General features: G+C 41.9%; 1 protein-coding gene and 1 non-coding gene across 5 annotated transcripts in view; both read left to right on the top strand.

Moving 5' to 3' along the window:
• ZNF652 (zinc finger protein 652) overlaps positions 1–23,626 on the top strand; it is an 80,401-nt gene that overhangs the window by 14,587 nt on the left and 42,188 nt on the right. The gene's annotated exons all lie outside the window — the stretch shown is intronic.
• On the top strand, positions 22,473–22,534 carry LOC129470825 (U7 small nuclear RNA). Its single transcript, XR_008653347.1, has one exon. It is a non-coding gene; the product is annotated as a U7 small nuclear RNA (small nuclear RNA).

Below are 23,626 nucleotides of genomic sequence, written 5' to 3' on the forward strand. Positions count from 1 at the left end.
AGAGGAGGAAGGAATTGGCAATATGAAGTACATATGGATTTTTTAAAAATCACTTTTTCTCCCAGCTTAAATGGAACTCTTAAGTATTCCTTCCATTAGCAAATCACTTTTTTAATTCTTTTTTTGTTTTGTTTTTCATTCAGCAGTTTCATTCAGAAACATACTACTTTTTAGAAAAAGAAAAAATCCTCTTAAGCATTCTAGGAAACAAAAATGCATAGAGATAACTTGGCAGTTCCATAAGAAAAAACACACTAGGATGAGTGCAGTGTGCATATCTGTAATCCCAGAACTTTGGGAGGCCATGGCAGGAGGCAGGAGGATTGCTACACTCACTACACTTCCCTACCTGTCCCCTCTCATTTTAAAGCAACTCCAGACATCATATCATATTATTTTTAAAAACTTCCTGAGCATCATTAAGTATTCAGTCAGTGTGTCTGTGTCCCAGTTGACTCATAATTGTTTTTTCAGTTTGTTTGAATTAGTGTCCCAAGAAGTGATTGGGTAGGTTTGTTTTCTTTCTCTCCCCTCCCCCTTTGCCTCTCCATTCCTCTCCTTGCGGGGTTTTTTTTTTTTTTTTTTTTTTTGAGGCAAGGTCTTGCTCTGTCACCCAGCCTGAGGCTCAGTCTTGGCTCACTGTAACCTCAATCTCCCGGGCTCAAGTGATCCTCTCACTTCCGCCTCCCAAGTAGCTGGGAGGCACACACACACACCACCATGTCCAGCTAAATTTTTTTTGTAGAGATGGGGAGGGGTCTCACTATGTTGCCCAGGCTGGTCTTGAACTCTTGATCTCAAGAGGTTCTCTCACCTCGGCCTCCCAAAGTGCTGGGGTTAGACATAAGCCACCATGCGCAGCCTCCTTGCAGTTTTTTGTTGAGGAATCCAAGTCATTTGTTGTATAGTTTTCCGTAGTCTGAATTTTGCTAATTATATCCACATGGGGTCATTTGATATGTTCCTCAATCCCTTTTATTTCCTGTAAATTGGGTTTAGATCTATAGGCTTGATAAGATTAAGATTCGGTAGGGTGCAGTGGCTCACACCTGTAATCCTAGCACTTTGGGAGGCCGAGGCGGGTGGATTGTTTGAGCCCAGGAGTTTGAGAACAGCCTGGGCAACATAGTGAGATCCCCATCGCTACAAAAAATACAAAAATCAGCTGGGTGTGGTGGCACACACCTCTAGTCCCAGCTATTCGGGAAGGTGAGGTGGCAGGAGTGATTGAGCCTAGGAGGTTGAGGCTCTAGTGAGCTGTGATCATGCCACTGCATTTCCAGCCTCAGTGACAGAGTGACTGTGTCTCAAAAAAAAAAACAAAAAAACCGAGATTCAATTTTTCTTGCAGGCATGGGGCAAGATGACTTAATAGGTAGTGGTGTATAATTCTAGGAGATATAAAAGCTGGTTGCTTCTTTTTGGGTATTGTTATGAGTCATTGATGATCTTTTTGCCTACATCCATTCATTAGGGGTTGCAAAATTTTATATATATTTAAAGACAGAGTCTTGCTCTGTCACCCAGGCTGGAGTGCAGTGGCATGATCACGACTCACTGCAGCCTTTACCTCCCAGGCTCCAGCGGTCCTCCCACCTCAGCTCCAGAGTAGCTGGGACCACAGGCGCGTGCCACCATGCCCAGCTAGTTTCTGTATTTTTGGTAGAGACCAGGTTTCACCATGTTGCCCAGGCTGTTCTCAAACTCCTGAGTTCAAGCAATCCACACATCTTGGCCTTCCAAAGTGTTGGGATTACAGGCATGAGCTACCATGCCTGGCGGCAAAATAATGTTTAATTCTATAATTTGTTTTTCAGTTATTAGCCGGAATACTTACATAAAATTTCCCCTCAACTGTTTAGTTTCCTTAGGGTACAGATCTGATAGGAATGATTTTTGCCCTTCATTTATCTGTTTTCAAAAGAATGAGCTGGCTGTCTTAGCATCCTCTAAAGGTGACCAGTGGATTTAAGCATATTAGGTGTGTTTCAATCCATGACTCTTACTAATCCTTTGATACTCAGTTGTCCTATCTTTGCCAGATAGGCATTTATCGGACTGGTTCCTCATTCTTTTTGACACATTCCTGATAGTTTTTGATAGCTTCCTTTCTTTCCCTTACGACAAGATATTCCAAACTTGTACATTTCCTGCCCTGTTTCCTTTTAGTGGGAAATATCTAGAAACCATAATATGTTCTCAGTACTAAGATAGGCACAAGCTGGAATGCTAAAGTAGTATTTTAAAAAGAGCAACCTGCCCACAAGGGACTTGGTCTTTGACATTTTGATTTTTTTAATTCATTTTATTTACTTTGTATACATTTTGATGTGATAAAATCAGAGTTGATTTCCTCTTTTTAAACTAAAACAAATATTTGCTTTTATTATATAACATGTACATATCAAAATGAGAAGAATGTCTAAAATAAGTTTGAAGCTAAAGATTAAAATCTTAATATACATTTTACAAACATGTGGCCCTATAGGAATAGTAGTTTGTTTGTTTGTTTGAGATGGAGTTTCACTCTTGTCCCCAGGCTGGAGTACAGTGGTATGATCTCAGCTCAGTGCAACCTCTGCCTCCCAGGTTCACGTGATTCTTCTGCCTCAGTCTCCCAAGTAGCTGGGATTACAGGTGCGCACCACCATGCCTAGCTAATTTTTGTATTTTTAGTAGAGACAGGGTTTCGCCATGTTGGCCGGGTTGGTCTCGAGCTCCTGACCTCAGGAGATCTGCCCGCCTCGGCCTCCCAAAGTGCTGGGATTACAGGCGTTAGCCACTGAGCCTGGCCTGTTTGTTTTTTTATAAATAAAGTAACCATGTAACTTGTCCAGACTTGGAGACCTGTGAGGGGCCATCATTAGCACTATTCTAGGAGAAAACAGTGATAAACTAGGACTTTTCCCAGTAAACTAGGACAAATGCTCACAATCTTTTTATAAACTAATTGTGAGACTGTAAGCCTCCTGAGACCAGGAATCCTATCTGTTGTACTACACTTGTAGTTGTGGCTGCGGCACTTCGCACATAGTAGGTGCTCAATAAATATTTTGTGAATTTAATTAAAGTCTGATATTTTGACGCTTGGTGTTGATTTTAAGTGTTTCTTATGCTTGTGCTTTTTTCAACATCCTTTTTTAACACTTGGCATCTAAATGATCTTAGGCATTGAATCTGAATGGGTTTGATTACTTCATTTCTTTTTAAAGTTTAGGATTAGTTGTTTTGTTTATTGAAGAAATAACGCGGCCAGGCGCGGTGGCTCACGCCTGTAATCTCAGCACTTTGGGAGGCCTAGGTGAGTGGATCACTTTAGATCAGGATTTCGCGACTAGCCTGGCCAACGTGGTGAAACCCTGTTTCTACTAAAAATACAAAAATTAGCTGAGCCTAGTGGAACACGCCTATAATCCCAGCTACTTGGGAGGCTGAGGCTGGGGAATTGCTTGAACCCGGGAGGAGGAGGTTGCAGTGAGCCGAGATTGCACCACTGCCTTCCAGCCTGGGTGACAGAGCAACACTCTGTCTCCAAAAAAAAAAAAGAAAAATCTAGATAACTTCCTTACCACCACCCGTCACTGCTCCTTCCAAAAAGTCGCCAATCATCTGAGTGGATTTTAGAAGGGAGAAGAGCGCATAGCAGTTATAAATTTGGCTAATTCTTACTCTCAGGGCCCCTCTGACTCATCTTTTAGCCAGTGGGCCTTAGTTTCCTGCATTTATAAAAGAGACTAATAATTATTTGACAAGAACTTTTTGATTCTTAGATAAATGTGCTTTTTTGAGGGGGGGTTAGGTGGGAGTTGGGGAAGGAGGGAATGCTAACTTGAACAATGTTTCTGTGATCAAAACTATCTTTGGTTGTCCTAGCCACATTCCTTGAAGATGTTAGCAAAAGTAGTGATAGAAAATTTGCTTTGATGGGCCAGCACGGTGGCTCACACCTGTAATCCAAGCACTTTGGGAGGCTGAGGCGGGCAGATTGCCTGAGCTCAGGAGTTCGCGACCAGCCTGGGCAACACAGTGAAACTCCGTCTCCACTAAAATACAAAACATCAGCCAGGCATGGTGGCGTGTGCCTGTAGTCCCAGCTACTTGGGAGGCTGAGGCAGAAGAATTGCTTGAACCCGGGAGGCAGAGGTTGCAGTGAGCCGAGATTGCGCCATTGCGCTCCAGCCTGGGCAACAGAGCAAGACTCTGTCTCCAAAAAAAAAAAAATTTGCTTTGATGTGAGCTAATGTGAAAATTCTTTGGTTTTGGTAAGAGAAGTATATTTGAAGAATAGTATATATATTAAAAAACACTATTAATTAAAATCTTTTCTTCAACATAAATTAGTGAAGGGGAATAAATTTTCTTGTTTTTTGAGACAGGGTCGCACTCTGTTGCCCAGGCTAGAGTGCAGTGGTGCAATCACAGCTCACTGCAACTTTGAACTCCTGGGGTCCAGTGATCCTCCTGCCTCAGCTTCTCAAGTAGCTAGGACTATAGGCATGCACCACCATAGCTAGCTAATTTTTAAGTTTTTTGTAGACATTGAGTTTCACCATATTGCCCAGGCTGGTCTTGAACTCTGGGCCTCAAGCAATCCTCGCACTTTGGCTTCCCAAAGTTTTGGGATTACAGGCATGAGCCACTGTGCCCAGCTGGGAATTAAACTTAGTTATGTGTACCCAGGGCTCTGGGCAACCTGGTCGGTCACATCCTTGGTTTGGTTATCTTGACCACGCATTGGATTTGGGTTATTTAAAAAAAAAAACAATTATTATTTTTTTAAAGGCAAGCAAGCAAAAACAAAGCGTTTATTAAGGTTTTCGACTGATGACATCTATTTATAGCACATACATTGTGAAGAGCTGTGGTTTCCTTTAGATTAAGAAAGATACTGTATAAAATCATCTCCCCACATAAATGTTTCCACCACCTACTCATTTGTCTGCAAGCCAGGAGTCTGTTCACTTCCTCTTGGGCTCTGTCACTTTGGTGTTCATAGGCTAATTTTTTAGACATTCCAGTGCAGTTAGAATGTAAATGTCTATGGTGTGTAATGTTATTAATGGATTTATCTTATATCCTAAAAGTAACTTATCTGGAGTTTATAGGGAGATAGTGTCTTGAACAGGTTGTTCATTCAGAAATGTAGATGTTTGGGACTTTTGTCTTACTGAAATATGCAGTCATTCATTGTACATTATAGAGAACAGTATTTTGGGAAAAGATAGTTAAGAATTACATGTGGGCCAGATGTGGTGGCCTACGCCTGTAATCCCAGCACTTCGGGAGGCTGAGGCAGGTGGATTTCTTGAGGTCAGGAGCTCGAGACCAACCTGGCCAACATAGTGAAATCCCGTCTCTACTAAAAATACAAAAATTAGCCAGGTGCGGTGGCGTGCACCTGTAATCCCAGCTACTTGGGAGGCTGAGGCAGGAGAATCGCTTGAACCTGGTAGGCAGAGGTTGCAGTGAGCTGAGATTGTGCCATTGCACTCCAGCCTGGGTGACAGAGCGAGACTCCACCAAAAAAAAAAAAAAAAATTCTATGTGGAAAAAACCTTTGTATATTTGAACATCTTCCATCAGCTTTCCCAGCTCATGTTATTACTGACCAGTTGTTGTGCCAGTGAGCAAATAGCTAAGAATTTTATGTGATACTGAGGGGGGTTTTCTCTTCACAAGCTGATCATTAAATTGTCACATGTTCTATAGTTCAGCCTTGAGTTGAAGTTTTCGTGCAGTCACCAGTAACTGAGGTTTGTCAGTATGATACACGTGTGTGTTCATAAGGACTGTGCTTTTCTTCTTTTAAACTGAAGAGTTAAGATATGTTGTAGCATGAAAATGTATTGATTCCCCCTCCCACCCTTATCTGTTATCTGGCATTTGATGAAAAAAAGTCTTGCTCGAAAGTTGCAGATCCCTTGAGGGCAACAAACACTACACTCAAAATGAAACTAGGTTACTGTTTCTGCAACATGCAGTGGTTTGTGTCAAAAGGTGTTCTGGTCTTAACTTTGAAATTATCCCCTTTTCTTTGAAGTGGTCATGTTTTAATTTGGAGTGGTTTTACATTTTAGAATTTCCTGAATTTAACATAAAAATTTTTAAATATTTTCTTATGTGGTTCTTGTACAGAAGTTTATAGAAAGCTTATCTCAAGACAACATACTTCTTCAGTAAGACCAAAGCGAAAAAATACTTTAGATTTGAGAAAATTCTTTTTTTTTTTTTTGAGACGGAGTCTTGCTCTTGTCATCCAGGCTGGAGTGCAGTGGCTCAATCTTGGCTCACTGCAACCTCTGCCTCCCGGGTTAAAGCGATTCTCCTGCCTCAGCCTCCTGAGTAGCTGAGACTACAGGTGCCCGCCACCATGCCCGGCTAATTTTTGTACTTTTAGTAGAGATGGGGTTTTGCCATATTGGTCAGGCTGGTCTCAAACTCCTGATCTCAGGTGATCTACCTGCCTTGGCCTCCCAAAGTGCTGGGATTACAGGCGTGAGCCACCGCACCTGGCCAGATTTGAGAAAGTTTTGAAGACTGAAAGTGTTTTAAGGGGATATTCCAAATGGTTTCATGTAGTTGTATTATAGATTTTCTTAGCTCTTAAAGTACCTGGGCTTTTGTGGTTTAGTACTTTGAGTTTGTGTTTTAATTATGGAATGATCTTTGTAATATAACCAAGAGAAAATTAGACACTTTACTATTTTCTGTTACTAGTTTTTAAAAAGGTATCCTTTTTCTTTTTTTCTTTTTTGAGACCGTCTTGCTGTTGCCCAGGCTAGAGTGTAGTGGTGTGGTCACAGCTCACTGGAGCCTTGACCTCCCTGGCCCAAGCGATCCTTCCTTCTCAGTGTCCTGAGTAGCTGGGACTATTGGCATGCACCACCACACCCGGCTAATTTTTTTTTTTTCTGTAGAGATGAGGTCGTACTATGTTGCCTAGGCTGGTCTCAAACTCCAAGGCTCAAGTGATCTTTCCACCTCAGCCTCCCAAAGTGCTGAGATTACAGCCATGAGCCACCTTGCCCAGCCATCCATCTTTTTTCTTTTCCTTGTCAGACTATCCATCTTTTTTTCTTTCAGTCGATGTGCTCTGAAATGAGTTAGAGTTTAAGATTTGTCATAGTTTTTCTTTGACATAGTTTTGTCATAGTTTTTCTTTTCTTTTCTTCTTTTCTTTCTGAGACAGAGTCTCGCTCTGTCACCCAGTCTAGAGTGCAGTGGCGTGATCTCGACTCTCAGCTCACTGCAACCTCCACCTCCTGGGTTCAAACAATTCTCCTGCTTCAGCTTCCCGAGTAGCTGGGATTACAGGAGGCTGCCACCATAGCCAGCTAATTTTTTGTATTTTTAGTAGGGTTTCACCATGTTGGTTAGACTGATCTCGAACTCCTGGCTTGAAGTGATCCACCCACCTCAGCTTCTCAAAGTGCTGGGATTACAGGTATAAGCCACTGCACCTGGCCATACTTTTTCTTCTGTATATAATTTTGTTGTTGTGGAGACAGGGTCTCACTCTGTGGCCCAGGCCCCAAATGTTCCACTCCACTGCAGCCCCAGCCTCCTGGGCTCAAGCTGTCCTCCTGCCTCAGCTTTCCAAGCAGCTGAGACTATAGGTACACCACCCCACCTGGCTAATTTTTTGTATTTCTTGTAGAGATGGGGTTTTGCCATGTTTCTGAGGCTGAACTGAGCTCAACCTATCTGCCCGCCTCAGCTTCCCAAAGTGTTGGGAGTATAGGTGTGAATCACCATGCCAACCAATTTTTCAAAGCATAATGAACTAACTTCCTATAATGAATTCCAAAATGTATTTTTCTTTCTTTCTTTCTTTCTTTCTTTCTTTCTTTCTTTCTTTCTTTCTTTCTTTCTTTTTGTTTTTGAGACGGAGTCTTGCTCTGTTGCCCAGGCTGGAGTGCAGTGGCGTGATCTCAGTTCACTGCAACCTCTGCCTCCCAATTTCAAGAGATTCTCCTGTCTCAGCCTCCGGAGTAGCTGGGATTACAGGCCTTTGCTACCATGCCCGGCTAATTTTAGTATATTTAGTAGAGACAAGGTTTCGCCATGTTGGCCAGGCTGGTCTCGAACTCCTGACCTCCAGTGATCCACCCACCTGGGCCTCCCAAAGTGCTGGGATTACAGGTATGAGCCACCACGCCCGGCTGGGATTAATTTTTCTATCTTTGTTAGAGATGGGGCTTTGCCATGTTGGCCAAGCCGGTCTCAAAATCCTGGCCTCAAGTGATCTGCCCACCTCGGCGTCCTAAAGTGTTGGGATTACAGGCGTGAGCCACTGCACCCGGCCCCAAAATGTTATTTCTGTAATAGAGTTTTGTAATCAGAGGTGATCTTCCCCTTCAGCATTTAAACATGCTGTTTCTCCCATCTTTAAAAGTCCAAACTCAAGGCTGGGCGTGGTGGCTCACGCCTGTAATCCCAGCACTTTGAGAAGCAGAGGCAGGTGGATCACGAGGTCAGGAGTTCAAGACCAGCCTGGCCGATATGGTGAAACCCCATCTCTAGTAAAAATACAAAAACTAGCCGGGTGTGGTGGCATGTGCCTGTTGTCCCAGATACTCCGGAGGCTGAGGCAGAAGAATTGCTTGGCTTTTACATTGGCCTCCGTGATCGCTTGGTCGTGTGGCAGGAACAATGGCGCTGTCTTCAGTGGACAGCGGAGCAGCTCTGTGAAGATGCAAAGATACACGAAAAAAATTCCAGAACATCTGGGAGAATATTTAATGGAAAACTGCTTGGTTAAAACCTGACACTTCACAGCATTCTGAGTGTGGATGAGTAGCCAGTGAAGATAATGTCGGATGTCACTGACTAGCAGCTTCATTTTGAATGAGGGTCGCTGTCTGCCCATTGATAGAGGCCAGGTTGTCTTGGAAGTTCCAAAGTTGCAATGATTTCTGGCTAGTGCCACGAGGTTTACTTGACTGTTGTGTGAAAAGCTGATAAGAAAACCATCTGGATTATGTTGCTTTTTGTTATTACTTTTAAATAGGTCCTGAAATAACATGGGGGCATTAAATGGAAAATCCACTTAAAAAAAAAAAAAAAAAGAATCGCTTGAACCCGGGAGGCAGAGATTGCAGTGAGCCGAGATCACGCCACTGCACTCCAAGCCTAGGCGACAGAGTGAGACTACGCCTCAAAAAAAAAAAAAAAAAAAAAAAAAAAAAAAAAAAAAAAAAAAAAAATTCGAAACTCAGACCTTTTCTTTGTTTTGAGTTCTACTCCAGCTCTGTTCCTCAGCTTCCATTCCCCTCCTGATCACACTTTCAACTAGTGTGGCTGGTTAAGTATCACCCACAGCTAGTGAGTGATAGCTCCAGAAGTCAGCCCAAGTCTGAGCCCTTAACCATTATGCTAATGAAGTCTGGTGTTTTTTCAGAGAGGAGGAGGCTGGTGGAAGGACAAGGGGACCTTCATGTTAAGGAATTATTAAGTCACTGAATTCAGTGGTCATTTTTCTCTGTCTTTTTTAATCTCTTGGCTTCTGTGCACTGCACTTTAGTGTTTTTGTTTTACCTCACTGTTAATTTCTTCTTTCTTCATTGTTATCCTTTTCTTCTCTGCCCTTGGGGTGCCCTAAGGCTTGGTGCTCAGCCCCTTCTTTTCTGTTTATACTGTCTCCTCAGCCCCCAAATGTAAATTATTTCTGTTTGCTGATATCTCCTAAATATATAGCTACAGTGTTGACTTTTCCTTTGATCAGGTGCTTCTATCCAGTTGGCTATTGGACAACTCTACTTAATTGTCTAATTTGCATCTCAAACATGATTGTATGCATTATTAGTATGCTGTAGACGTCAAGTAATAGAAAATCCAATTCAAAATAATTCAAAATAAGGAAAATATATCCTTACAAGTAACAAGATGCCTCAGTCTAGGGTTGGTTTAAATCTGTGGTTTAGTGACATCAGTCAGGACCCCTCTTCTTTTCACCCTTCTGCTCTGCCAGCTTGAACATTTCTGCCTTGTCTTTTGGCCAACACACATTATAGATGCAAGATGGGTACCACAGTTCCGTGCATCACATCCAGACAAGGTGACATCTAGCAGAAGGTGTTGGTTCTCGTTCTTATGCTTTTTAAGAGTTCAGAAATTGGTGGAGTGCAGTGGCTCACGCTGTAATCCCAGCACTTTGGGAGGCTGAGGCAGGAGGATCGCTTGAAGCAAGGAGTTTAAGACCAACATGGGCAGACCAACACTGTAAGACTCCGTCTCTACCAAAAAAAAAAAAAAATTAGCCAGTCATGGTGGTGTGTGCCAGCTACTCAGGAGGATGAGGTGGAAGGATTACTTGAGCCTGGGAGGTCGAGGCTGAAGTGAGCCATGATTGCGCCACTGCACTCCAGCCTGAGTGATGGAGCGAGGCTCTGTCTCAAAAACAAAAAATTGTTGTATTTGGCAATCATGACTTATTTTTTGTGCATAGGTCTTGCTTCTCAACCTAATTTTAAGCTTGTGAAGGTGAGGGTCAATGCAATGACTATTTTAAAGAATAAATAAATATTTTCTCTTTATATTAGCCTCTTGGTACTTTGCATGTAGATAATAATCAAAGCTTGTGAATGCATGAATAGAATGTAGGAATTGGACAGACAGCGCTTAGTGTATAAACCCATGAGACCTATAAACTTCACATTTTAATTAGAAAAGAAAAAGGAATTTCTGCATTCAGGGAAAAAAGGAGACATGGGTTCCTTGTTTATTATTTACCTCTAGATAAAAAATAAATCCCTGGTTTCAGTAGCAGTAGTTTTAGTAACACAGAGTCCCATTACTTCTAAGACTGATATACTGGATGTCTCATGAAGATTCATAAAGCGTAACTCAGTGTATTTATGGTAACAACTCAAACCCTATTAATCAGTCTCTTCTCTGTGTTCAACTATACCTCCCAAAAGGGAGGAAGGATCCACTGGATCAGTTTGCCAACATCCAGTGTAGAAAACCTCTATTGAGTTAAATTTTGTTCTAAGTAAGCTACCTACGAAGTTGTTGGGCATTTTTGCCTTTAATTTTTCTTTTTTCTTTCTTTCTTTTTTTTTTTTTTAAGAGAGAGGTTATTGGTCTGTTGCCCATGCTGGAGGGCAGCAGCATGATCATAGCTCACCATAGCCTGGAACTCTCGGGCTTGAATGATCCTCCCATCTCAGCCTCTTGAATAGCTAAGATTATAGGCATGCACCACCACACCTGGCTAATTTTTAAAAAATTTCTGTAGACATGGGGTCTCGCCATGTTGCCCAGGCTGATCTCAAACTCCCAGCCTCAAGTGATCCTCCCACCTCAGCTCCCAGTGCTGGGATTACAGGCATGAGCCACCATGCCTGGTCACCTTTAATTTTAACAAGTTGTGTTAAAATTTAACAGTTGTGGCATTGTTACCAGATTTTATTTCACTCAACCTGTGACTTACATACTTAAAAAAAAAAACAAAAAACACCATTAAGAAAAGTAGGCAGGGGCCGGGCGTGGTGGCTCACGCCTGTAATCCCAGCATTTTGGGAGGCTGAGGTGGGCTGTTCTCGAACTCCTGACCTCGTGATCCAACATGATGAAACTCCATCTCTACTAAAAAAAAATACAAAAACTAGCTGGGTGTGGTGGCGTGTGCCTGTAATCCCAGCAACTCAGGAGGCTGAAGCAGGAGAATCACTTGAACTCAGGTAGGTGGAGGTTGCAGTAAGCCGAGATTGCGTCATTGTACTCCAGCCTGGGTGACAGAGCAAGACTCTGTCTCAAAAAAAAGGCCGGGCACCGTGGCTCACATAATCCCAGCACTTTGGGAGGCTGAGGCAGGCGGATCACTTGAGGTCAGAGGTTCAAGATCAGCCTGGCCAACATGGTGAAACCCCATCTCTAATAAAAATAACAAAAGTTAGCTGGGCATGGTGGTACATGCCTGTAATCCCAGCTACTTGTGAGGCTGAGGCAGCAGAATCACTTGAACCTGGGAGGTAGAGGTTGCAGTGAGTGAGCTGAGATCATGCCATTGCATTCTAGCCTGGGCCTAGATGACAGAGTAAGACTCTGTCTCCAAAAAAAAAAAAAAAAAAAAAAGGCTGGGCGTGGTGGCTCATGCCTATAATCCCAGCACTCTGGGAGGCCAAGGCAGACAGATCATGAGGTCAGGGGCTCAAGACCAGCCTGACCAACATGGTGAAACCTCGTCTCTACTAAAAATACAAAAATTAACTGGGCATGGTGGCGCATGCCTGTAATCCCAGCTACTCAGGAGGCTGAGGCAGGAGAATTGCTTGAACCCAGGAGGCAGAGGTTGCAGTGAGCCAAGATTGCGCCACTGCAATCTAGCCTGGGTGATGGCGGGAGACTCCATATCAAAAAAAAAAAAAAAAGGTAACAATAGATATGACAGGTCTTCGGCTTCATGGATTTCTTCTACATCCTTTTTTGCATATTGCCTTAAATGCTTTCTGACTAAGGCAGAGGATTATGAATAGAATCATCCAAGGAATGGTGTTAAGTGTGCTCATGTCTCTGTCTACCCTAAGAAAGTGTGGTGGACTCTGTGTTGTGTTTAGAAAAACCTACCTATTCCATGGTTAGAGTTGTAGGGTCATTTCCATCAAGCATCGTATTTATTTAAAGACTGTGGACTGTTTTCTTAACCCAAGTATCTCCAAACTGAGATTCATAAGCTAATTTTTGTGTTGAAAGAGTCGAATTGAAATTATGGTAACACTTTACAGTATAACCAAAATATCATAACTGGCTGTTATATATATATTTGATTAGTAACAAAGTATGACCTCAATGCAAATTCTTAGACACAGTTTTTTTTAATAATAAGCGAGAACATGGTGGGATAGGGTGGGGTAAGGGGTATGTGATAACCCTTAATATTGAAAGGTTGGGAATTACCTATGTGGCAATAGGTGACCAGATGAATTAGGTAACAGAATAGACACAAATAATCAGCACAAACTTGTAGAACATTAAATGTCAGTCATGGAAGGGAATCCCGTAAGTTCGTGGCTGAAAAAACTGAGAGCTAGAAAGGTGAAATAACCTGCCCAGCAGTATGGAAGAGTTCCAAACAGAGCCCATCCAGATCTGTTGACTCTCAGCACTGTGACCAGGTTACAGTTTATGAGCTATCCGGTAAATCGATAATGTCATTTTATACAAAATATCATAATTTATTTTCACATGATCTTATTACTTCAGATCACATTTGAACTATTTATATCCAAATAGCCTATTTGATTTTGTTATTGAAATATAATTCATTTACTATAAAATTTATCACTTTAAAGCATACAAGTCTGCAGTTTTTAGTATATTCACAAGATTGTGCAACCATCACCTATATCTAATTCCAGAACATTTTCATTGCCCCTAAAAGAAACCTGGAGCCCATCAGCAGTCACTCCTCCCTCCTCCCTACTCCCAGCTCCTGTTAATGACGATTTACTTTCTGTCTCTATTTGCTTATTCTGGCTGTTTCATATAAATAGAGTCATACAACTATGTAGCCTGTTATGTCTGGCTTCTTTCACTTAGCATAATGCTTTCAGGGTTTTTCCATCTCGTACCACATATCAGTGCTACATTCCGTTTTTTTTTTTTTTGGAGATCAAGTCTTGCTGTGTTGCCCGGGCTGGAGTGCAGTGGCAAGATCTCAGCTCACTGCAACCTCTGTCTGCTGAGTTCAAGCAATTCTCCTGCTTCAGCCTCTCAAGTAGTTGGAACCACAGGTGCATGCCACCACTCTCAGCTAAATTTTGTATTTTTGGTGGAGATGGGGTTTCACCATGTTGCCCACACTAGTCTCGAACTCCTGAGCTCTAGCAATTCGCCCGCCTTAGCCTCCTGTAGTTCTGGGATTACAGGCATAAGTCACCATGCCCGGCCATTTCTTCTTTTTGAGACAGGGTCTCTCTCTGTTGCCCAGACTGGAGTGTAGTGGAACTATCATGGCTCACTGCAGCCTCAACCTCCCAGGCTCAAGCAATATTCCCACCTTAGCCTCCTGAGTGGCTAGGACTACAAATGTGCACCGCTAGACCCAGCTAATTTTTGAAAAACTTTTTGTAGAGACGAGATCTTGCTATGTTGACCAGGCTGGTTGCAAACTCCTGGGCTCAAGTGATCATCCCACCACAGCCTCCCAAAGTGCTGGGATTACAGGCATGAGCCACTACACCTGACTTCTTCATTCCTTTTTTAGCAGATAATATTCCGTTGTATGATTATATATTTTGTTTATCCACGCATCAGTTGACGCATATTTGGATTGTTTTCGCCTTTTGGCTATTATAAATAATGCTGCTGTGAACATTTGTTTACAAGTTTTCATATGAACATATGTTTTTGGTTCTCCTGAGTTTATGCCTAGAACTGGAATTGCTGAGTCATATGTTAGCTCTGTTTAATTTTTTAAGGAACTGCCAAACTGTTCTCCAGTGTACCATTTTATATTCCTACCAGTAACATATGAGGCTTCCAATATCTTCACATCCTCACCAACACTTGCTGTGTTCCAATTTTTTATTATAGCCATTCTAGTAGGTGTGAAGTGGTATCTCATTGAGATTTTGATTTGCATCTCACTAATGCTGAATAATGTTAAGCATCTTTTCCTTTACGCATTGGCCATTTGTATATCTTTTTTTTTTTTTTTCTTGAGACAGAGTCTCGCTCTGTCGCCCAGGCTGGAGTGCAGTGGCACGATCTCGGCTTACTGCAAGCTCCGCCTCCCGGGTTCACGCCATTCTCCTGCCTCAGCCTCCTGAGTAGCTGGGACTACAGGCGCCTGCCACCACACCTGGCTAATTTTTTTTTTTTTTTTTGGTAGAGACAGGGTTTCACCGTGTTAGCCAGGATGGTCTTGATCTCCTGACCTTGTGATCCACCCACCTTGGCCTCCCAAAGTGCTGGGATTACAGGCGTGAGCCACCGCATCTGGCCCATTTGTATATCTTCTTTAGGGAAATGTCTTGATATCCTTTCCGTTTTAATTTTTTAAATTATTTTATTTTGGCCGGGCACGGTGGCTCACGCCTGTAATCCCAGCACTTTGGGAGGCCGAGGCAGGCGAATCACGAGGTCAGGAGATCGAGACCATCCTGGCTAACAAGGTGAAACCCCGTCTCTACTAAAAATACAAAATATCAGCTGGGCGTGGTGACAGGCACCTGTAGTCCCAGCTACTCAGGAGGCTGAGGCAGGAGAATGGCGTGAACCCAGGAGGCGGAGCTTGCAGTGAGCTGAGATCGTGCCACTGCACTCCAGCCTGGGCGACAGAGCAAGACTCCGTCTCAAAAAAAAAAATTATTTTATTATTTTTTTCAGACAGGGTCTTCTTGCTCTGTTGCCCAGGCCGGAGTGCAGTGGTGCAGTTATAATTCACTGTAGCCTCAACCTTCTGGGTTCAAATGATCCTCCTGCCTTAGCCTCCCAAAGTGCTAAGACTATAGGCATGAGTCTTGTTAATTCATTTCTGACCATAGATATGCTGGAGAAATTGGGAGAAAAGGGGGTAGAGAGAAGAAGGAAAGATGTAGAGAAAAATTTAATTTACAAACTTCATCTAAGTAAATATATGCTACAGGCTGGGTGCAGCGGCTCACACCTGTAATCTCAGCACTTTGGGAGTCCAAGGCAGGAGGATCATTTGAGGCCAGGAGTTTGAGACCAGCCTGGGCAACATAGCAAGACCCCTGTCTTCAAAAAAATTTAAATATATATCACAAGGAAAGGTAAAATCTGCTCTGTGATGAGAGTTTTTAGCCTGGGGTTTTGGGACCCCTAGAGAATCCATGGATGGATTTCTGGAAATAGGCGGATCCCTTGAAATTGTTTGTAAAATTGTGTGTGTTCCTTTTGGGAGGGAGAGGATTTGTATATTTCAAAAGAATCGGAGAGGGAATATACAGGCTTATGGGAAGGAAAAGGCAGAAGGTATGTTAGCAATTTGTCTTTTTCTGTTGGCTATTTTTTGCATACATTATGGTTTGGGTTAAAACTTCCTACCTGGTTTCAAATATTTTTGTTTTAGACTATTCATACCTCTTGGTTTAAGACTAGTTCAGTTAAGATGTTTTCAAAATGTTATATTTATTTATTTATTTTGAGGCAGTGTCCCCAGGCTGTAGTGCAGTGGTGCGATCTCAGCTCACTGCAACCTCAGTCTGCTGTGTTCAAGCAATTCTCCTGCCTCAGCCTCCCAAGTAGCTGGGATTACAGGTGCCCACGACCAGCTAAGTTTTTGTATTTTCAGTAGAGACAGGGTTTCGCCACGCTGGCCAAGCTGGTCTTGAACTCCTGACTTCAGGTGATCCACCCACCTTGGCCTCCCAAAATGCTGGGATTACAGGTGTGAGCCACCATACCCAGCCTTTTATTTTATATTTTATTTTATTTTAGTTTTTGAGACTAAGTCTTAGTCTCTCACCCAGGCTGGAGTGCAGTGCTGTGATCTCAGCTCACTGCAAGCTCCGCCTCCCTGGTTCAACCGATTCTCCTGCCTCAGCCTCCCAAATAGCTGGGACTACAGGCATGCACTACCATGCATGGCTAATTTTTATACAAAATGTTAGTTTTTGAAGTGTCAAAAATTTTTTGTTAATGCAATAACACTCCTCTTTTTGTAGGCCAAATGTATAAAATAAATTCCCAGCATTTTCTGATGTTATCCACAAATCTAAAATATTTGTGATTTTTATTTTTATAAAATACAAGAATGTAATAAAGGCATTTCTGAGTTATTTTCATTTTCTAAATGAGTTTTAAATTCAAGTTCACAATGATCTAGCCAATTTGACATCTCTCATAGTGGATTATATTATAGGTAGCCACAATGTGAACATCTGTACCTATACTTATACCTGATAAATATACCTCAGTTCTAATTTGAGGTGTTAACTTTAGGAGTTTAAGAAAAGGCACATTTGGCCAAGCGTGGTGGCTCAGGCCTGTAATCCCAGCACTTTGGGAGGCCGAGGTGGGTGGATCATGAGGTCAGGAGATCGAGACCATCCTGGCTAACACGGTGAAACCCCATCTCTACTAAAAATACAAAAAATTAGCTGGGCGTGGTAGCGGGCGCCTGTAGTCCCAGCTACTCGGGAGGCTGAGGCAGGAGAATGGTGTGAACCTGGGAGGCGGAGCTTGCAGTGAGCTGAGATCGCGCCACTGCACTCCAGCCTGGGTAACAGAGCGAGACTCCGTGTCAAAAAAAAAAAAAAGGGGCACATTCATAAGCCTTTTCTTTTTTCTTTTTTCTTTTTGAGATGGAGTTTTGCTCTTATTGCCCAGGCTGGATGCAATCTTGGCTCATCACAACCTCCACCTCCCTGGGTTCAAGCGATTCTCCAGCCTCAGCCTCTGGAGTAGCTGGGATTACAGGCATGTGTCACCACGCCCAGCTAATTTTGTTTTTTGTTTTTTGTTTGTTTGTTTTAGCAGAGACAGGGTTTCTCCATTGTTGGTCAGGCTGGTCGCGAACTCCCAATCTCAGGTGATCCACCTGCCTCAGCTTCCCAAAGTGCTGGGATTACAGGTGTCAGACACTGTGCCCGGCCTCTGATTTTTCTTAATAAAGTTAATAGGCAGGATATCAGTTAATAACGATGAAGATACTGACATAGTTGCCATTTTAAAAATGGACTACTCCATTTAATAATTGTATTTTGGCCAGGTGTGGTGGCTCACACCTGTAAACCTAACGCTTTGGGAGGCCGAGGCGGGTGGATCACCTGAGACTAGGAGTTTGAGACCAGCCTGGGCAACATAGTGAAACCCCATCTCTATTAAAAACACAAAAAACTAGCCAGGCATGCACCTAATTAAAAATTAGTCATGCTAAAAATTAAAATTAAAATTAAACATTAGCTGTGGTGTGCGCCTGTAGTTCTAGCTACTCAGGAGGCTGAGACAGGAGAATCACTTTAACCTGGGAGGTAGAGACTGCAGTGAGCTGAGATCGTGCCACTGCACTCCAGCCTGGGTGGCAGAGCGAGACTCCCATCTCAAAATAATAACATAGCCCACGTTTTTGCAAAAATAAAAATAATTGCATTCCATAAAGCGACCTTTGGTTAAGGCTAGACTGAGACCTTCCAAGGTTATATATCTTGTAAATATGTTCTTCTGGTTGGTTTTAAGGGCACTGAATTTTATTTGAGCCAGTACTTTGTCCAATTCCGACAGAAAAGATGGCAATAGTACACACAAAACTTACCTTCTTTTTAAAAATTGCTTCTTTAAGTTATATTCTCCTATCTGTAGATGACATTTGTGAATGGAATTGAATAATGGGAAAATATTCTGAATATACATTGTGATCATGTCAGTCCTGTGGTATAGCTTAATTAGCATTTGATTTCTTCTTTGGCCCTGGGCGTGGTGGTTATTGGTGAAAGTTAAGATTGCTTCAGCTGACTTGTGTAATGACTAATGCACATTAGTTTGTATTATCTTATATGGAAATGTAGAAACTGTTGATGCTTGAAGGTAATTAGGTAGTACCTAGGAAGAGTGCGTCTCTCCTTGGTCCTCTTTTAGTAGTTGCACTTGCATATTGTTGAGGAAACACAATGGCAGTCTCGTTTAAATGCGTGTGTAAAAAACTACAGTGAAATTTTATTTTTATAAAAGCTTTGTCTAAAACTGAAGGTGACAAGCATTTCTCAATTTCACTTCTTACAGAGAGTGGATTAGATGGACTTCTTAAAAATTGTTTGACATATTACATTTTTATTAGATGAGACTGCAGTTCTGTTTCTTGACCATATAAAATATATGCATCTGAGAACAGCTTGTAGTAGTGCTTATCCAAAATAAGGCCCAGTGATATATGACATTTGATGTTTTTGTTTGTTGTGAAGATGACTGTTACAAGTTAATGTTGGTAGTTTTTCTATTGTATTTCAGGTGGATATTGTGAGCACCTTTGGAAATGAAGGACTGTAATTGATACTGTAATTGATGCGTTGATACTGTAATAACAAAACCCTTTTCAATGTAAATTTTGTTTCTATAACTTCTACTTTACATACAAAATTCACAGTTGACAAATTTATTTAGGTTTTACCCATTTGAAAGCTTACCATTTTGTTGCAAGAAGATGAACTAAAAATATACTTTAAATTTTGAGTCTTTAGTTTGTTAAAAGTGGTTACTGTGAAACCCAGACTACAGGTGGATCAATTTGAAAATTGAAATGTATCCATATGAATTAACCTAACATTCTGGACATTCTGAAGGAAGGTATGAGTTTCACCAGCTAAGGATAAAATTTACACCCTCAAACACAAGTCCAGAATTCTGTTATTTGTGTTATTTGCTTTGTATTGTAAAGGTATTTTGTTGTTCAAAAACCTAAGTACATCTTTTGAGACTGTTGTTTACCATTAACTCAGTAGGAGGCAGTGTGGTACACTTGGACTAGGAGTTAGAAAAGCAGAATTCAAACACCTGTTCCATCACTTACCAGCAATGACAACGGGAAAGTTGAGCCTCAGCTGTAAAATGGGAGCAGCATTTGTGTTAGTCTGTTTGCATTGCTATAAAGGAATACCTGAGGCTGGGTAATTTGTAAAGAAAAGAGGTTTATTTGGGCTCGTGGTTCTGCAGGCTGTACAAGCCTGGCACCAACATCTGCTCGGCTTCTGTTAAGGGCCTCAGAAAGTGTACAATCATGGCAGAATGCAAAGCGGGAAGCAGGTGTATCACATGGTGAAAGAGCAAGCAAGAGATAGCGAGGGGGGAAGTGCCACAGTCTTAACCAGATCTCATGTAAACTCAGAGTAAGAAATAACTCATTCCTTCGAGGACAGCACTGGGCCATTCATGAGGGATCTACCCCCATGACCCAAACACCTCCCACCAGGCCTCACCTCCAACATTGAGGATTACATTTCAACATGAAATTTGGAGAGGACAAAACATCCAAACCATATCAGCATTCCAGGTTATTGTAGGGTAATCATGCATAAGTAGGTAAAAAAAACCCACATGGTTTCATTCCTGTCATTTTCCTGTGGTGTTTTTTGTGTGCAACATTCTTACCTTCCCCCTTCTCCATCTGACTTCTGCTTGTCCTTCAAGACCAGCCCCAGCTTTATCTCATCCCTGAAACTTCCTGTGGCCTGTTCACCACCTCCCTTCACACACTGCCACTGTATGTTATGTGTATAGGCGGTGTATTTAGCAAATACTTATAATAGTGCTTACTATTGCTAAGTATGTTCATAAGCATTTATACCAGTAATCCATGAGGCAGAACTACTACTATCTCCATTGTACATATACAGAAAATGAGACATAAAGAAGTAACTTACCCAAGGTCATGACCCACCTATGAGGTTTTAGAGCCAGATTTCTAATGCAGGCAGTCTGGTTTCAGAGTTTGTGCTCTTAACTGCTATACTGTGTTTTTACTTTTTAAAAAATTACAGGTGTGATGGCTCATGCCTGTAATTCCAACTCTTTGGGAGGCCGAGGCTGGCAGATTACATGAGGCCAGGACTTTGAGACCAGCCTGGACAACATGGTGAAACCCTGTCTCTACTAAAAAAAAAAAAAAAACAAAAAAAAAAACAAAAAACACATATATTTATTTATTTATTTAAAAGTAGACACAAAGTCTCATTATGTTGCTCAGGTTAGTCTTGAACTCCCTTGCTTCAAGGGATCCTCCTGCCTCAGCCTCCCAAAGTGCTGAGATTATGGGCATGAGCCACTGTGCCTGGTCTGCTATGCTATATTTTCATGTCTGTCTCCCCAGGTAGATCTTTGAGCACCTTGATGGTTCCAACTCCTACAATACCTAACACATAGTAGGCACTTCATAAATGTTTAACAATTATATGATAAATATGCCTTAGGTAGGCCAGGCACAGTGGCTCACGCTTGTAATGCCAGCACTTTGGGAGGCTGAGGTGGCGGATCACGAGGTCAGGAGTTCGAGACCAGCCTGGCAAACACAGTGAAAGCCCGTCTGTACTAAAAATACAAAAATTAACTGGGTGTGGTGACAGGTGCCTGTAATCCCAGCTACTAGGGAGGCTGAGGCAGGAGAATCGTTTGAACCCAGGAGGCAGAGGTTGCAGTGAGCTGAGATTGTGCCACTGCACTCCAACCCAGGCAACAGAGCTAGACTCCATCTTGGGGAAAATAAAAAAAAAAATATATATATATATATATATATATATATATATATATATATATATATATATGTGCTTTATGTAAACTGTAAAGCATCATATAAATGCAAATTATAACCACTACCATATGCATTTTATAAATCAGAGTAGAATTTACCAAGCGTTTCAGTTTTGTAGTACAGTTTCTTGGCCCCAACTTTTCAGACTGGGAGTTTACTAAGGTATAGATTGGTAAAATTTACGGATTGACAATATCAAATCATGGCATCAGGCTCAAAGTCTAGGACCTCAGTGATGCAACAGTGTGATGCTTGGTGGCATCACCAAGAGAAGGTGATGCATAGCAGTCTCTACATTGGGTCCAGACGTTGCTCTTCTTGATCCAGAGATCCGTGAAAGAAATTGACAAGTGATCTGCTGCCCCCAATACAGTATACATTACAATAGTGAATAGTGAAAAGATAATAAAAATAAATACTCCTGTTTGAATGGAGTATGAATAGGAGACATAGAGCAGTTGATAAGCTTCAACAAATTCTGAAATCCCTCTGTGCTGTCATTGAGAAGGCCCTCTCCAGGGGTGGGGAATATTCTTGGACAAGCCTTGATTTTGCCCCTGAGGAGTAGTTCACATGTCAGTTTTTTCTTTGGTCCCTAGGTTCATCTTCATGGACCATCTTTTTCTTTTTTGTTTCTATTACCTTTCTTGGCCGTGTCCAAAATATACAATGGGGGATATACCCCCTTAGGAGGATGAATACCTTTCCTAGCCTACTTTCTGTCATTGACACTTGAGAACCCAAAGATCACTTTGGTCTTGAACAGTGACAGTCTCTCTTAGCCCAAGCTGGTTGTTCTTTTGGCAGTATAACTTTCAGAACTGAGTTGGCTTTTTGCTTGTCTCCTGTCAGCTCCAGGTTCTCTGGCCATGTCCACAGTTCTTTTCTTACCATACTTCTTTTTTCTTTTTTTTTTTTTTTTTTAGAGATGGGGTCTTGCTATGTTGCCCAGGCTGGTCTCCTGGGCTCAAACAATTCTCCTACCTTGGCCTCCCACAGTACTGAGATTACAGGCATGAGCCACTGTACCTGGCCCATACTTACGTTTGCTACATAGCTCTGCTTTATTGGTCCCATACTTCTTCCTTGACTTAATTTTGAGTACAGATGTTTCTGCTATACTGCCATATATGCTTTTCCGAAAAGCCCCCATTCTGCAAAATTGTGCACTAAAGTAAACGGGACTTATGGGAAAAATACAGTTGAGGCAAACCACTCTAAATCTATGGAACACCATAGTCTTTGCACTAACAAAAACAAAAATAAATGTTACAACTCTGTTAGAGTTTGTCTAGCAGGTTTTCTGGTCTTTGTGGAAAAACCCCCAAAAATAAAAAAATTAAAGAAAATAAAATTAACCATAATAAAAACAGTAGCATATTAAATCTCCACTGGCACATATTTCAGTGTTTACAGATTTAATTCCTTGGGTGGTTGTTTCCTTTTCTGAGATTTTGGGCCATCAGGACATTTGCTTCCAATATAGACCAGTTTCATCAAAGTAAGTTTTTTTTGTTTTCTTTTGAGACAGGGTCTCCACTCTGTCACCCAGGCTGGAGTGCAGTGGCACAATCTTGGCCCACTACAGCCTCCGCCTCCTGGGTTCAAGCAATTGTTGTGCCTCAACCTTCCAAGTAGCTGGGACCATGGGCATGCAGCACCATGCCTGGGTAATTTGTATTTTTTTTTTTTTTTTTGTAGAGACGAGATCTCACCATGTTGCCCAGGCTGAAGGCCTACCTTGTTTTATTGCACTTTGCTAACAAATTGAAGGTTTGTTGTAACCATCCATGGAGCAAGTCTATCAGTATCATTTTTCCAGCATGTGCTCACTTTGTGTCTCTGTGTCACATTTTGGTGATTCTGCCAATATTTCAAACATTTTCTTTGATATCTGTTAACAGTGATCTGTGATAAATGATCTTTGATGTTACTGTTATAATTGTTTTGGGGTGCTATAAACCATAATAAGATGGCAAACTTAATTGATAAATGTTATATGTGTTCTTACTGTTCCACAGACCAGCTGTTACCCCACCCTCTCTCCCTCTCCTCAAGCCTTCCTATTCCCTGAGACACAACAATATTGAAATTAGGCCAATTAATAACTCTACAGTGGCCTCTCAGTGGTCAAGTGAAAGGAAGAGTCACCCCTCTCTAATTTTAAATCAAAAGCTAGAAATCATTAAGCTTAGTGAGGAACGCATGTCAAAAGCCAAGACAGGCCAAAATGTAGGCCTCTTTTGCCAGACTATCAAGTCGTGAATGCAAAGGAAAAGTTTTTGAAGGAAATTTAAAAGTGCTACCCCAATGGGCCGGGCGCGGTGGCTCACACCTGTAATCCCAGCACTTTGGGAGGCCAAGGTGGGCGGACCACCTGAGATCAGGAGTTCGAGACCAGCCTGGCCAACATGGTAA

This window comes from Symphalangus syndactylus, chromosome 20, assembly GCF_028878055.3.
Source record: "Symphalangus syndactylus isolate Jambi chromosome 20, NHGRI_mSymSyn1-v2.1_pri, whole genome shotgun sequence".
Classification (NCBI taxonomy): domain Eukaryota; kingdom Metazoa; phylum Chordata; class Mammalia; order Primates; family Hylobatidae; genus Symphalangus; species Symphalangus syndactylus.